The sequence below is a fragment of the Symphodus melops genome (genome assembly GCF_947650265.1).
Source record: "Symphodus melops genome assembly, chromosome: 1".
Classification (NCBI taxonomy): Eukaryota; Metazoa; Chordata; class Actinopteri; order Labriformes; family Labridae; genus Symphodus; species Symphodus melops.
The window spans coordinates 38456462-38469278 of NC_136691.1; the positions used below are offsets into that span (position 1 = coordinate 38456462).

Below are 12817 nucleotides of genomic sequence, written 5' to 3' on the forward strand. Positions count from 1 at the left end.
TTGTGGTTTCACTTTTATTGCTTTTTTCTCTCGCGTGTTCTCCATCGTTTTCTTCCTCTTTGTATTTATGTTTTCCCTCTCCCTCCACTACATCTTCTTGTTCTTTGGCCTCTCAAATGTCTTGGGAATCTGTCTGGTTATTCCCGAGAAGGACAGGGGGCTCTGAGGTGACTGGGGGGGGGGGGGTTTGATGAAGACTTTGGGGTGTATGCGGACCAGATGTCTGGGCTTTCAAGAGGCTGGGGAGGGGCAGTGTAGAGAGGACGGCGGAGAAGTTGGGGGGACATAGCTGTTCTCAATTACCCTGATCAATGGCAGGGCAGGGGGGGTTAGGGAGTTGGGGGGGAAGACACGTTTTTGTTGGGGAAAAAAAAAAAGATGCATTGCTTAGAATGAGTAAAATGTATACTTATAAGAAGGAAACACAAGGCACAAATGCTTTTATTTTAATTATTAGAGAAATCTTGTTTCTTTAAATAAGCCCTACAATCTAAACGCTAATAGTCCTGATAGATCTGTATTCCTGCTGCTCTTTTAGAGGCATTCAGTTAGAGATAGACAACCTTCACATGATTTAAACCCTAATGACCCTCGGATAGATCGTAGTGGTTTTCATGCATACTTTGAAGCCAGCATGCTACAAACAGCGGGTTTACATAAAGTGAAGGCATTCATTAGAGCAGTGTGTAATGGCAATAATAATGATCACTTGATTTGCTTCTTTAGTCTTTGACCATTATTTCATTAGTGTGGCTTCAACACTAATAAAAGACCCTGCACTAGATGATGGTTGAGCTAAATCTGAGGCCCCCCCTCAGATCTAGCGGGAGCTCTGTTCTGTGTTTTAATTAGGATTATATGTCCTCCTTAAAGGATCCCTTCTCTGAAGTCCTTCCCATTTAAAGCCCTATAGGGTTACACAAGATTAAAAGCACTTTTCCATCTTTACCCTCTGATACATCTTTGAAAATTGTGCTCGCTTTCCCGTCTCTGGAACACTTTATCTCCCCCCTAAGAACGGGTGAGAGGAGGGGTGTAGAGGAGTTTGAGTGGAATGCACAACTTTTTTTTTCTTTTTTTAAACCTTTTCTTTGTTTTAACTCAAACATTTAGTAATTAGATGTTTTGGTATTTACATGTATGACATCACTTTGATCAGACTCTTGGGGGGTGTCACATTACACAGCTTTACTGTGCCCTCCACTTGTGATACAACAGGCCTGTGTCCAATCATGGAGATCTTCCCCTGTGACCTCTGACCTTTACTCCTGTGAGTTGAGGAAGAGAAAGGCATTGGTTTCAGCAGAGGGAGGGGGCTCAGGCTGGCTGTCTCTTGCTGCAGACAGCTCAGATGCCCCCCCCCTCCACCGCCCTCCTCTACTTTTTTTTTTTTTTACTTCTTGAAACTAACTTTATTCTAAACACTTGAAAATCCTCCACATGTGCAAGCAGTTAAGTTTCACGACTTGCACAGGATGAGAGAGACCCACAGACATGCACAAGCACACACGCAAACACAGCACAATGAACACGCTGACATACATTTACAATATGAATGCCAACACACATACTGTATATGCACAGATAATGCATTGCACAGACATACACACAAGCATGCAGATTTGCATAGTTTAACACATAAATTACAAACACACATTCCCCCTTCACTGTACTACAAATATTCTGTATAATCCAACCATTAGGGAGCAGAGAATCACATCATATTCATTTGATAAATATTCTTCTTGCACATTACTCTGCATGATTCACATTTCACATTTACCCATGTGTGATTTCTGTGTGCTTTCTCAGCCAATTCTTGTCCAAATATCCAAATAAAATGTATATGTATTATCTGAGGATTTTAAAAGTATTTAAACAGATTTTGTTCTTTAAAAAGTTAGTGAAAGGTTTGCATCCACAAAGTTTAGCAAATGCACCAAACACTATCCAAAGTAATAAAAACACAAGTAAACAATCACAGATTAAACAGAAATGTACTCGTGTTAGTCGAGTTGAAAAATGTTCAGTCATATTCCTCTGGCAGGAAACAACATAAAAGAATCTTCTATCAGTAAGAAAGGCAAATAAGAAATACTGATATTTATAATCCCCCCCACCCCACCCCAATTGTTTTTGTCTTTCAAAATGCGACTACTGCATCAATCAGAAGGAATCATCGTTAACTGTCAATACAGAACGAGTGTGCTCATTTTTGATGGCATCACTGACTCAGTCCTTTGTAGTAGAATAAAAGGAGCAAGATTTCTTTTTTTATTAACTGGATTCCTTAACATAACCTTTACCTGTCTTCTCAGGTTCCACTCAACTACTGATTTCCTGTCAGCGTATTCTGGGTTCAAGTTAGGTTTACATTAATCATAACCACAGAAACAATCAGTGGGACATAAGACAAACTGTTATAAGGTCCTTAGCCTAAATGTATTAAGCCAAGAAACTCAAGTGACACATTCATGACAAGAGGAATTAAGCTCTCTTTATGGAAGGATTTTACTGGATGATCACAAACAAGTGGAATAAGCACAGTGAACGGGATGGAAAGAATGTATTAAGATTATTTCTTTATTTCAAAGTGTTTACCATTTTTTGATGGTGAACTAAAAGCAAACCTCACATCATAACCATGCACAGGCTATTTCAGTTAATCATGTTTGGAGGCAGTACAGTTTCTACGACAAATGTTTATAGTAAATATTCCACTTTTGTTGTTTGCAAAATAACATAACAGGAACATCAAGATGATGCAGAATAAACATCCTCAATCTGTTTCTGCTGAAGTCGCAGCTCTGCAGCTAATGAGCAAGAGATGAGATAGAAATGAAAACATGCAATAGGAAACAGCCCGTAAATGAAAAGTAGTGCAAAGTGGGGAAATGACTCTGGAGGAGAAAAGTGTATTTGGGATTAGATCAAGTAAGAGGAAGAAGTATGTGTTAATGGTAAAACAGAAAGTTTCTGTTTGCAGCTAATAGAAGACAATGTAATCATGAGGGAATTAGCATGACAACACATCATAAAACTGGCTAAATAAGTTTGTGTAGCAGGAGACAAACAGAACCTTTACTTGCTGCTTATTTTTTTTTTTAACTCCAGGGTAAAACCTTTTTAACGTACTAAGCCATTAACAACGATTTAGTTAATTAGCTAACAGTGATTTGTATACCAAGAGCTAATTCCTTAAGTGGCTGTCAGTCGGACAGGTGGTGGCTTTAGTTTAATTGATAACATGTTTACCTTTACCTTATGTTGTTAGTGGCATTAGCTGTGGCATTGTAACTTCTCCTCACGACCTAAAAGACCTGCATGGGACGAACTGACACTCAGAACACAGGAAGTCCCTGCTTTTACTTTTAACTACATTTATTTGATGTCTCCTTGAAAGAAGTTGTTGAAATGTTGTTTTTTGTCTGAGCGTATTACGTCTGCGTTTGATGATGAGTGTGACATGTCACCTTATCAAGACTAAATGGCTAAAGACTCACTGAGGTAACATTGGTGTGATGTGGATAATCATTACATTAATGACACACGCTCACATGGAGTGTAATTTAAAAGCAATTATGGGATCAGTAACCTTTTTAATCCAATCATCACCTAGAGTAGGCGCTGTGTGTCGCACCGTATCACCTGAACCGGCAAATGGGAACATTAATAAAATGTTAATCAATCACAGGGACTGCGACTGAGCTGACAGGTAGGTCAGATAGAGTTAACACATTGATAGAGGTGCTGACTTCTGCGAAGATGATGCACAAGATTCTGGAGAAATATGACTTTTGAGATTTCTGCCTGTCGTGTTTAGAGGCACATTTTCCTACTAGTTTAATTTAATATACCTTACAATGTATTTCCAAAAAAGTGACATACACCATAGCAACAGATGCACAGACATGCATTCATGCACGCTCCAACACAGGCCTGCAGTACTGCCACAGGATGCTGTTTTCCAGCTGTTTAAACCGCGGCTCAAATTAGCTGCTCAGCCATTGGAAGGAAAGGCAAGCAGGATACCAGTAATTACTGTCTGATTGGTAGAGTGGCTGCAATTAGCAAGTTTGAGTCTGGAAGATTTGCATGCAAATAAAAAGCTCAGGGAAGCATGGTGCAGTTACTGTTAGGCACTTTTTTATTGTGGTCTGTAGTTGGACAAATAGCATACTACACATATTTATGCTGTTAATGAAAATATATGAACAATCCTAGCAAGGACAATAATGTCATATTGATGGTGACCAGTGTTGTTACCCTCTGTTTAAACCATTGTGTCAGAGCCAGAGCCAAGCATGAAACAGATATCAACCATTAAAAAGAGTATGCAGGAATCTATTCGCTCCCTCTACAGTATCTGTGTGCTTCCAGCACGGCAGCACCGAGGAGAGCCTCAGCAGTGGTCCTCCCTTATCATAGCACATTTAACAGGGGGCTAATCCAATCAGGTGGGATAACAGGGTTGCTCTCTGTGAGCGAAGGAGGATCAGGCAAGCGCTTCTCTGCTTCCCATTAGTGTGCGTCTCTCCAGCCGGGCCCATCCTAATCCCATTTCCCCATCTAAAGCCTTAACCCAAACAAGCACACAGGACAATAATCTCCGGTCACACTCCTGTCGGCTGCCCCGGGCCTCCTGATGCTGCTAATGGAGGGCTAGCCGGAGAGATGCCAGAAGACTGCGAGGGGGGACTGGATGTGGCATGTTTAGTCAGAAAACCAAAACATCCACAGCTTTACTTTGTTTATCTCTCTGCTGTTGTTGTTTTGTTTTTTATTGTTTTCGTAGTATAGTGTATCTGTTGCTGGTTTGGCCTCTACTCCACAACCAAACACATTTAACCACTGAGAAAATCTGGAGTTTGCACGGATAATTTTTCAATTGAGCGTGTCAAGAAGGTATTTTTCATAAACACGTTGGATTATGATTTTTTTTTGTACACATCATCTCATGAAAGCCGTTTGATAACTACAACTTTTGACTTACAAATAGGTGCAGAATCTAGCTTTTTCAGGGAAGCCATAGGATTTGGTTTCAGTTGAGACAAAGGAAAAATGAAACAGAGAGAAAAAGAAAATGGTTTTTGGCTCGGTTTCTCTGTCTTTCTGTCCCTTCTGGAGGCACATGTGCCCCAGATGCAGGGTCCTGATCCAAACCCAGGCTCATCCAGACGCCACCCTGAGTGTCTCAGATCACTTACACACTCTCCAAGGACCTTGGAAAAAACAGCCTCATCCACATTTCTCTTTTCTTTTGGTTTCCATAAGAAAATCTGAGCCCAAACTTCCTAATGAATTCCAACTGAAATATGGTTGGTGCAACAGTTTGTACCTCAAACAAGGCTTTTGAGTTTAGCATTTCCATGTTCCATATGGAAGGCATTAGTTTCCCCATTGCCTTTGTACAAATGTGAACACTGCAGAGATAAAGTGAAACACATAACCAGAAGGACAGAATAAAATCAGTTCATTCTTTGAAATCTACTTTAAAAAAAAAAAAAATCCTTTATCCATCCCCACTTCCCTATCGTCCCAGTTGAATAAAGACCTGAATGATTAAGTGGACTTTGTGTCATGCTCTCTGTCTCTGTGTACACAGCTGCCAGCAGAGCTAAACCACTGTTATTAAGATAATTTAATTATTAGGCTGTTTTCCTTTAAACCAAAGCTTGACGGCTGTCTATTTCATGTGTCCAGTGAAAGTGAGAATTATATGAATCTCATGGATAGATGGATGGAGGGTTTGACATATTGGGAAAAAAGTATGTTTATTCTTTGTTTTATTTGTGTGTGTGGATAACCACTAATAAAGCATCTTTGGGTGTTTATACTATAAAACAAACACATTATTATTATTATCATTAATGAAGGTCACTGCCGTTAAATCTGAAATCTTTAGAACTGTTTTTCAACAGGCTCTGTTATTTTATAATAAAGTGAACTTTCAGGTCTCTACACACTTGGTTAAGGTTGGGGAAAGAGTGTCATAGTTATGGATTCAATATTTCCATGATTAAAGGAGCATTTTTTTCTGCCAATGTGTCAACAAACAGTTTCCTAACGTTACGTGAACATAATGAAATAATAATGTACACCTTGGTTCATTCGCTGTTTATCCAAAATCGTCAAGAATTCGAACTTTCTTAAAAGTGAATAGGTGCTTCACTTCTGTTTGGATACATCTTCAGGATGAAACTTAATGGTCCCATATTATGCCCTTTTTGGGGTTCATATATCTAATTTATGTGCCGACTAAAGTACATTCTCGATTGCTAATGTTTGAAAAAAGTGTCTGTTTTCATGTACTGCTGCTCTGTACAGGTGGTCTTGTCTGCCTGTATTTCTGCTCTGAATCCTCCACAAAGAGAAAAAAAACTAGCAGGGTACCCAGGTGTGCCAAATCTGATCTAATTGGTCAGCTGATCTGCTCTCTCATAATTAGTCAATCGTTCTGCTTTGTTCTTGGATATGTCCCGCCCCGTTTTCCGTATTGGGAATGCTACAGTCATCCAAGGGGAGCTTGTGCTTGCGCCTAAACATGCACAAGACACCGGAAACCACAAGAAAGAGCATTTAAAACCAGGGAAAACATGATATGGTATTTTTAAGTCATACCATTAATAAATGGATTCTACATTTGTACGAAAAGGTTGTTGCATCTGAGATTAAGATTACTTCCTTTATGTATGTTGAAGAATTATCTTTGGCCTTAGATGTATTCCACTGAAAATCTGGCAAGAAGATGTTTAGATTTCTTTGATTTTTTTTTTGACAAACTTTGGATGTTAAGGTAAAAAACGTTTATCACTGAAAATGTAAGCCTGACTTTGTCTTGCTTTTAAGATAATTTACTTAGACAGGTATGTTATGTCATTGTAAGGTGAGTCCATGTACAATTTCTTTTTTATATTGAGAGTGTTAGCAGTGGTTATATCACACTTTTGATCATTTGGCACATTAATAATTGCCAGCTTGGCTGAATTGTCTTCAAATAGAGTTTATGACAGAGTTATTACTTGAAGTAGGCACATCTCTCAAAACTCTCTCTCAAATCGCCAAGATAATCTTTGTCAACTAAAGATGCCTGCTGTTGTCAATTTACTTACCATCATCTAATGACTGCATGATAAAAACATTCTGTGATGCTGGAGAAAAAGAAACTAGCACACTTTAACTTGAGAATCATCAGAATTATTCTAAATTGTTCCACAATTGTTGACAGCTGTGGAATGTGGTAGGAGTAAAAGTTCAGCCATCTAAATCATCTGTGTTGATCAGCTTTCGTCAGTCATTCAGTCAACTTAAAAATCTCATAAAATCATGATTTTCACCTCATAGTTCAGCAGTCATACTGGGAGAGATTCATTGGAAACACTGTGACATCCCAGAGCCACCAGTTTCTTCACCAACCACTGCCTCACTTATCCATTATGTAAGGCGTTTGCGTAATGGACGACTCACTTTTTCTTAACTGGCAACAACAGTGAGCACTCTGTCCACCCACATGTAAACTGGTCTAAAGGCTGCTTACAGCCCACACCAGGCTCCATCAATCATCAGTTTTTTAAGGTTACTGATGGGTTAGCACCATAAACTCAGCTTTGTGGATTCATACAAAACTGTAAGGCAACTGTGCTGTTATCTTTATCTTCAAACTCAAAATAAATTAACTCATATTAAGACTAAAAGTCAGCTGTGTGAGGTGACACTGAGAAACAGCCGTGCATTGAGCTAAATGCTAACACCGTCATGCTAATTAGCATACTCTGGTGAATCTTGTGTTCAGCAGGTGAAATGTTCAATCCAGTGTTCAATTTGTGTCTTAATTCAAAGACAACGTTTATCACTTAACAAAGCGTACATATGAGGTGAAGGAAGAATGGCATTACTGTAACAACTACAAAGTCACGAACCACTACGTTGGTGACATCATTTTGACCAGAATATAGTTCTTGATGAAATCTTGTCTGAAATCCTTTAAGTTCATTTACTGTATACAATCGATATTGTATCGTTCACACATGTTGTAAAGCAAATTCACTGACACACTTCATGCTAGTATTGTTTTTTGCTGCTTTATTTTATATTTAAAAATGACAATCTGAAGTTGAAATTTTGTATTCTACAATATACTTTGATATATTTAGGAGAATAAAAGATATAGCAATTATTCTCCATCCTGAGTTTGTTATCAGTTAGACCTTAGACCCTAGTTAAAGTTCAGTTTTTTTACATACTTTTGAGTCCTTACTCCGAAAGGGTTTTTAAAAAGATCAAAAAAAGTGCTGAAATAACCCATTTAACTGATCACACACCCATGGTGTGATCCAAACAGATAATTGACTAGAAATGAACAAAACAGATCTTCAGTGGTGTTTAAACTTGTTGTCTAAACTCCTTGAATGTTCTGTTTTTCTAATACTTGCTTCAATAAGTTTGGTTATCTTTTAAAGACTTTGTTGTTGTGAACATCTGTTAAAAATATGTGTCACTTTTTCTCTAAAGTTTATTTTAAAGTCAGACTGATAATTCCTAAGACCATACAAGTATAGCAAAAAAAATGCACTCCAGCAGAACTTATGCACTGAGTTTCACCAACTGTTGCCGCAAATGAAGAGTTCAGGTGGCTCCAAAAGGTAAAGGTTTTGTCGACCACGATATGTGTTGAGTATATTAACAAATACAGTTGCTGGCTTGTAGCTTTGTTGTTAAATACTGTCTTGCTCAGTGAATAGCCTGCGGTAAACATCTTTATTATACAGTCCGCTTGGCACAGCTGGAAGTTCGGCTTGGCTCATGACCTCGGGGGGAAAAACATCAGTCATAGCTGTGGGTGAGTTATCATTGACTTTCCAATGATGGTGATACAAATATTGTTTCCAGCTATTTTGAAGCCAGCTACACTGAAGCATCTGTTCTCATACTGACAATCTGTCTTGGCTGAACATCAGACAGACAGGCAGCCATTTGATTGTTGTCAAATATCACTCCAATAGACATGCCCAGCAACCATAGCACAATGCTACCCTATTAGTGCTCTAACATCTTTGCTTTGCCATCTTGGATGTGTGCCAACACATATTTGCGGTGTTTGGTATTTGATGTAATTACAGTCATGAAAGCCTGTAATGATGACCCATCTTTTATTCTCTCCCTAGTTTTATTATCTAATTCTACTCCAACTTTGATGGAACCAGATAATCTCCTGAAACAGGTGCTGATTACACATTCTAATTCCTGTCAAAGTGTTGTCTGTTTGCTAGTCAGAATCTGAAAAGACATCAATTTCTATTTCCTTTTTAGTGTTGTCAGTCTCACACATGTGAGCATGTAATTGATTTCTCTGGGAGTAATCCAAGTAAGTTAAACCAATAGTTGTTGTGTTTTTTTTTTTACCTCATATATACACTTACATCTAACCTAACAGGTTTATCTGGCTCCTGTGAAACTAAAGGAAACTTTTGAGACAAAAAAGTTACCAAATCAGTGAAGTTTTTCAAGATGCTGTTCCTTATTTTTTAAACTTTCATGCCTGCAGGTCTATCATCAATCTATCAGAATAAATTAAACATAATGGTAGTCCGGTACATAATCAAGCAGTGTTTTTATTTTTTGAAAAGTGTGACCACAATCCCACCTTGGACAAACCCCTCAAACACATAAAATAGAGCAACATGTGAAGCAACATGGCTGTTGATATCACAAAAAGAAACATCTTGTTGTTAGCCCCAAAATTGGCAGCATTAATATGGATCCATGAGGCATACCAGTTAAATTCATAGAAGTCATGTGCAAACTTCCAACCAGTGTAGACACTTCAATCTGGCCCACACTGGCCTAGAGCTTCTTCCCATGTTCCAGAGTTACTGTGCCAGGCTTTGACTCAGAAGTTGGACGACATAAATGTGTAGCACTGGAGGGACAGCTTGTACAAAAAGTAAAGCGTGGAGTATGTAGGAAATGTACAGGGCTGTAAAGTTAATTATGTTTTCACCGACAACATACAACCAGTTTACCTCTTGCTAAATTGTTAGCAAAGTCACCGGGAAGGAGGTTTAATAGTAGCTAGCTGAAAGGGGTTTATCCCCACCAGCTGGAGTGCAGTCAGACCAACTATCATCAATAAATGGATTCTACACTGGTGTTTATTTACTGACACAAGAACAGTATTTCAATTTAAAGGCCGATTACCTTATCTTTACAAAACTGTTCATTTAAAGGTACTGACTTGTAGAAGCTAGTGGGAAATGTAGTTTAACTGCTACAACTCAAACGTGATCATTTTTAAAATGAAGTTTGTTTTAAAATATTGTGTTTATTAAATAACATTAGCCATTTCATGGTTGGGAAGTCTCATCATCTCCAGCTGTTCAGGAATTGCTTCTGCCCACAGACCAGTGTGGGGCCTGTGGATCAATTTCCTGATGCTCCCCTTTCAAAATAAACACAGCGGTCTCAATGGAGGCGGCACGGTACGCATGAGGGCAGAGAGTGAAAGCGATGGAGGGAGGGTTGACAGAGGAGGAGAGTTTGGCCGTGGAAGTGTCCACCTGGTGGGGTGGTTGTGAGCCAGCATGGAGCCCCCACAGTACACAAAGCTGGCCTTGTGTAAGATAAGCGGCGGGCACCAGGAGGGCCCTAAGGCACTATTTTCACAATCAGAGCCAGTTTGTTTTCTCTGGGCCTCCGAGCCGGAGCCTGTCAGGAGAGCAGCATGCTGGCTGGGCGGGAGGTTGTGTTGGGAAGCAATGTTAGGGGAGAAAAGGGGGTCTCCTACAGGGTGGGCCAAGAGCTTCATGGGCTCCTTAACAATTATTTTTAATTTGGCAATAAATGTTTTTTTAACTTATCCTTAACTGGACAGATTACTAGTTTAATGTTAACATGCTCATTATGCAAATCTTCCCTTTACAGTCAGGAAAAAAGTTTTTGTTTTGTTCCCTATTAAAACCAATTAATTAGCATAATTAATGATAAAACCAATAACTCTGCAAGCATAAAATCTTAAATCATGAGTGTCTAGTTATATAATTCAATAAGTGATTGAAAAACATGATAGCTTTATTTCATTTGTAATTACATTAAGATTTGCGGCCCAGAAGTGTAGAGTGTGTTAGCTAATGCTTAAAAAGAAGAAGTCCTTTCTGACCTCCACCATACAGACTTCTTTGCAAATGTTTCCGCTTCTTTTTTCTTTTGGCAATAAAGTTGTGGTGTAATATTATGAGTGTTTATAGTGAAAAGCCACAGTGTAAAAGACTCAGAGTTATAAGAATGTTTTCTTGGTAAAGACTTTTGGGAAAATGATACTAAAATTTAATTAGAAACAGTTGCTTCACTGTTGCAAAGATGAGATGCCTGAAGCTAGTGTTTTAAGTCTGCTACTTTCATCCAGAAGTGCACACAAAGAAAATATACAGAGGTAATATTCAAAGCAAAGGGATTTTTCATACCAAAGTGGCCATTGTTACAATATTCAGCTTTTCCTGTGATTATTGTTGTGCTTATCTGATTTTAGGTTGATTTGCCATTAGGTACTGGTAAAGGAGCGCTCCCAGCATTGCGTTCGGATTATTTCAAAGTGGTTTCTCTGCAGCCAGGTTTCATGATTTTTCATCCTTCTTCCACAGCATGTCTTGGCCTATCAGAGGCGGCTGGTGGCCAGGACTCCTCTCAGCTCGCTCCCCGAAGACCCCTGGCTCCACAGAAACAGGAAATGGTAATAGTATTGCACTGCTTTTCCTCCCCCTATCTGTATCCCCATTTTGCTCTTTCTCTCTCTCTGAATGAACAAAAAGGGGAGAGAAAACAGATGTGTAATAACATATATGTGTGGAAAAATGGAGCTAGACCATGAAATAAACCAAAGGTGCACATTGTGTTTTTGCACTTTTGTCAGATCTATGCAAAAAAAGTGTGTTCAGTACATGCTATACTTTCAGTCTATTTCAGTTGTCAGAATGTTTAAAAAATGAGCTTGAAGTCTCTCCATCAAATAGTTTCTACAAGATTTTAAACCCTCTGTTTTTGTTGTGTTTTGCTATAAGACAGTGCAGACGGTTTGTGAAGCTGTCCAAGAGTTGAAAGAGCTTTTTCTCACTGCAAACTTTGCACCTTGCCCCCCATAAAGAAATCACAATAATAATTTCATTTGCATTTTATCAACACCTTAATTTTGGTCATCTTCTGATGACCAAGCAGAGGGACATCGTGCCTGTTTGTACTGCAGTGTACTCTTTGCACAGGTGGATGAACACCCAGCCACCCCCTAGTGTTTATGAGTCACTTCACCCCTGGCCAAGCATGTGGTGAAGCCACCCAGCCCGAGTCATATCAAGGGGGGTCTGCTAACTAGCCCCCACGGACACTGCCAGGTTTTTATAGTAAATCGTGGAGCAAAACCACAATTGACTCAAAGAGATAGGCTCGCTTTGACTTCATAGGGGCTTGTGGTCTACATTTCCCTTTGAATTCTATTCCTCTCTCGAGTTCTTTCCTTTCTCTTTTTGCCTTTCATCTCAATTTAAAATGCAGCTGGCTCCACAAGTCCTCCTAATAGTTTTCTTTGTTGCAGACTTTTTAAAAACAGTATTTTATCGTTTCTGCTTTCCATTGGACGTTTTATTTTTCATGAAAGACTTAATGTGTTCAAGAAGTCCTAAAGTTAGCTGCTATAATAGTGCAACCACAAAAATTCTTTGCAAATAAAATAATTTGTCCAAATTAACGTAGTCCCAAAGCCCAGTTCTGTAGGTGATTGTCCTCACCTAAAGATTGGATGTTTAGTATGATCACCATACGGTTTTGTGCA

The 12817-nt window shown here is 39.0% G+C and overlaps 1 long non-coding RNA gene across 1 annotated transcript in view; it reads left to right on the forward strand.

The window, feature by feature from the left end:
• LOC306823662 overlaps positions 1-11825 on the forward strand; it is a 101936-nt gene extending 90111 nt beyond the window's left edge. Inside the window, exon 3 of the long non-coding RNA XR_013779034.1 lies at positions 11637-11825. This is a non-coding gene — a long non-coding RNA (uncharacterized lncRNA). The remainder of the gene's footprint in view (positions 1-11636) is intronic.
• The last annotated feature ends 992 nt before the right edge of the window (positions 11826-12817 follow it).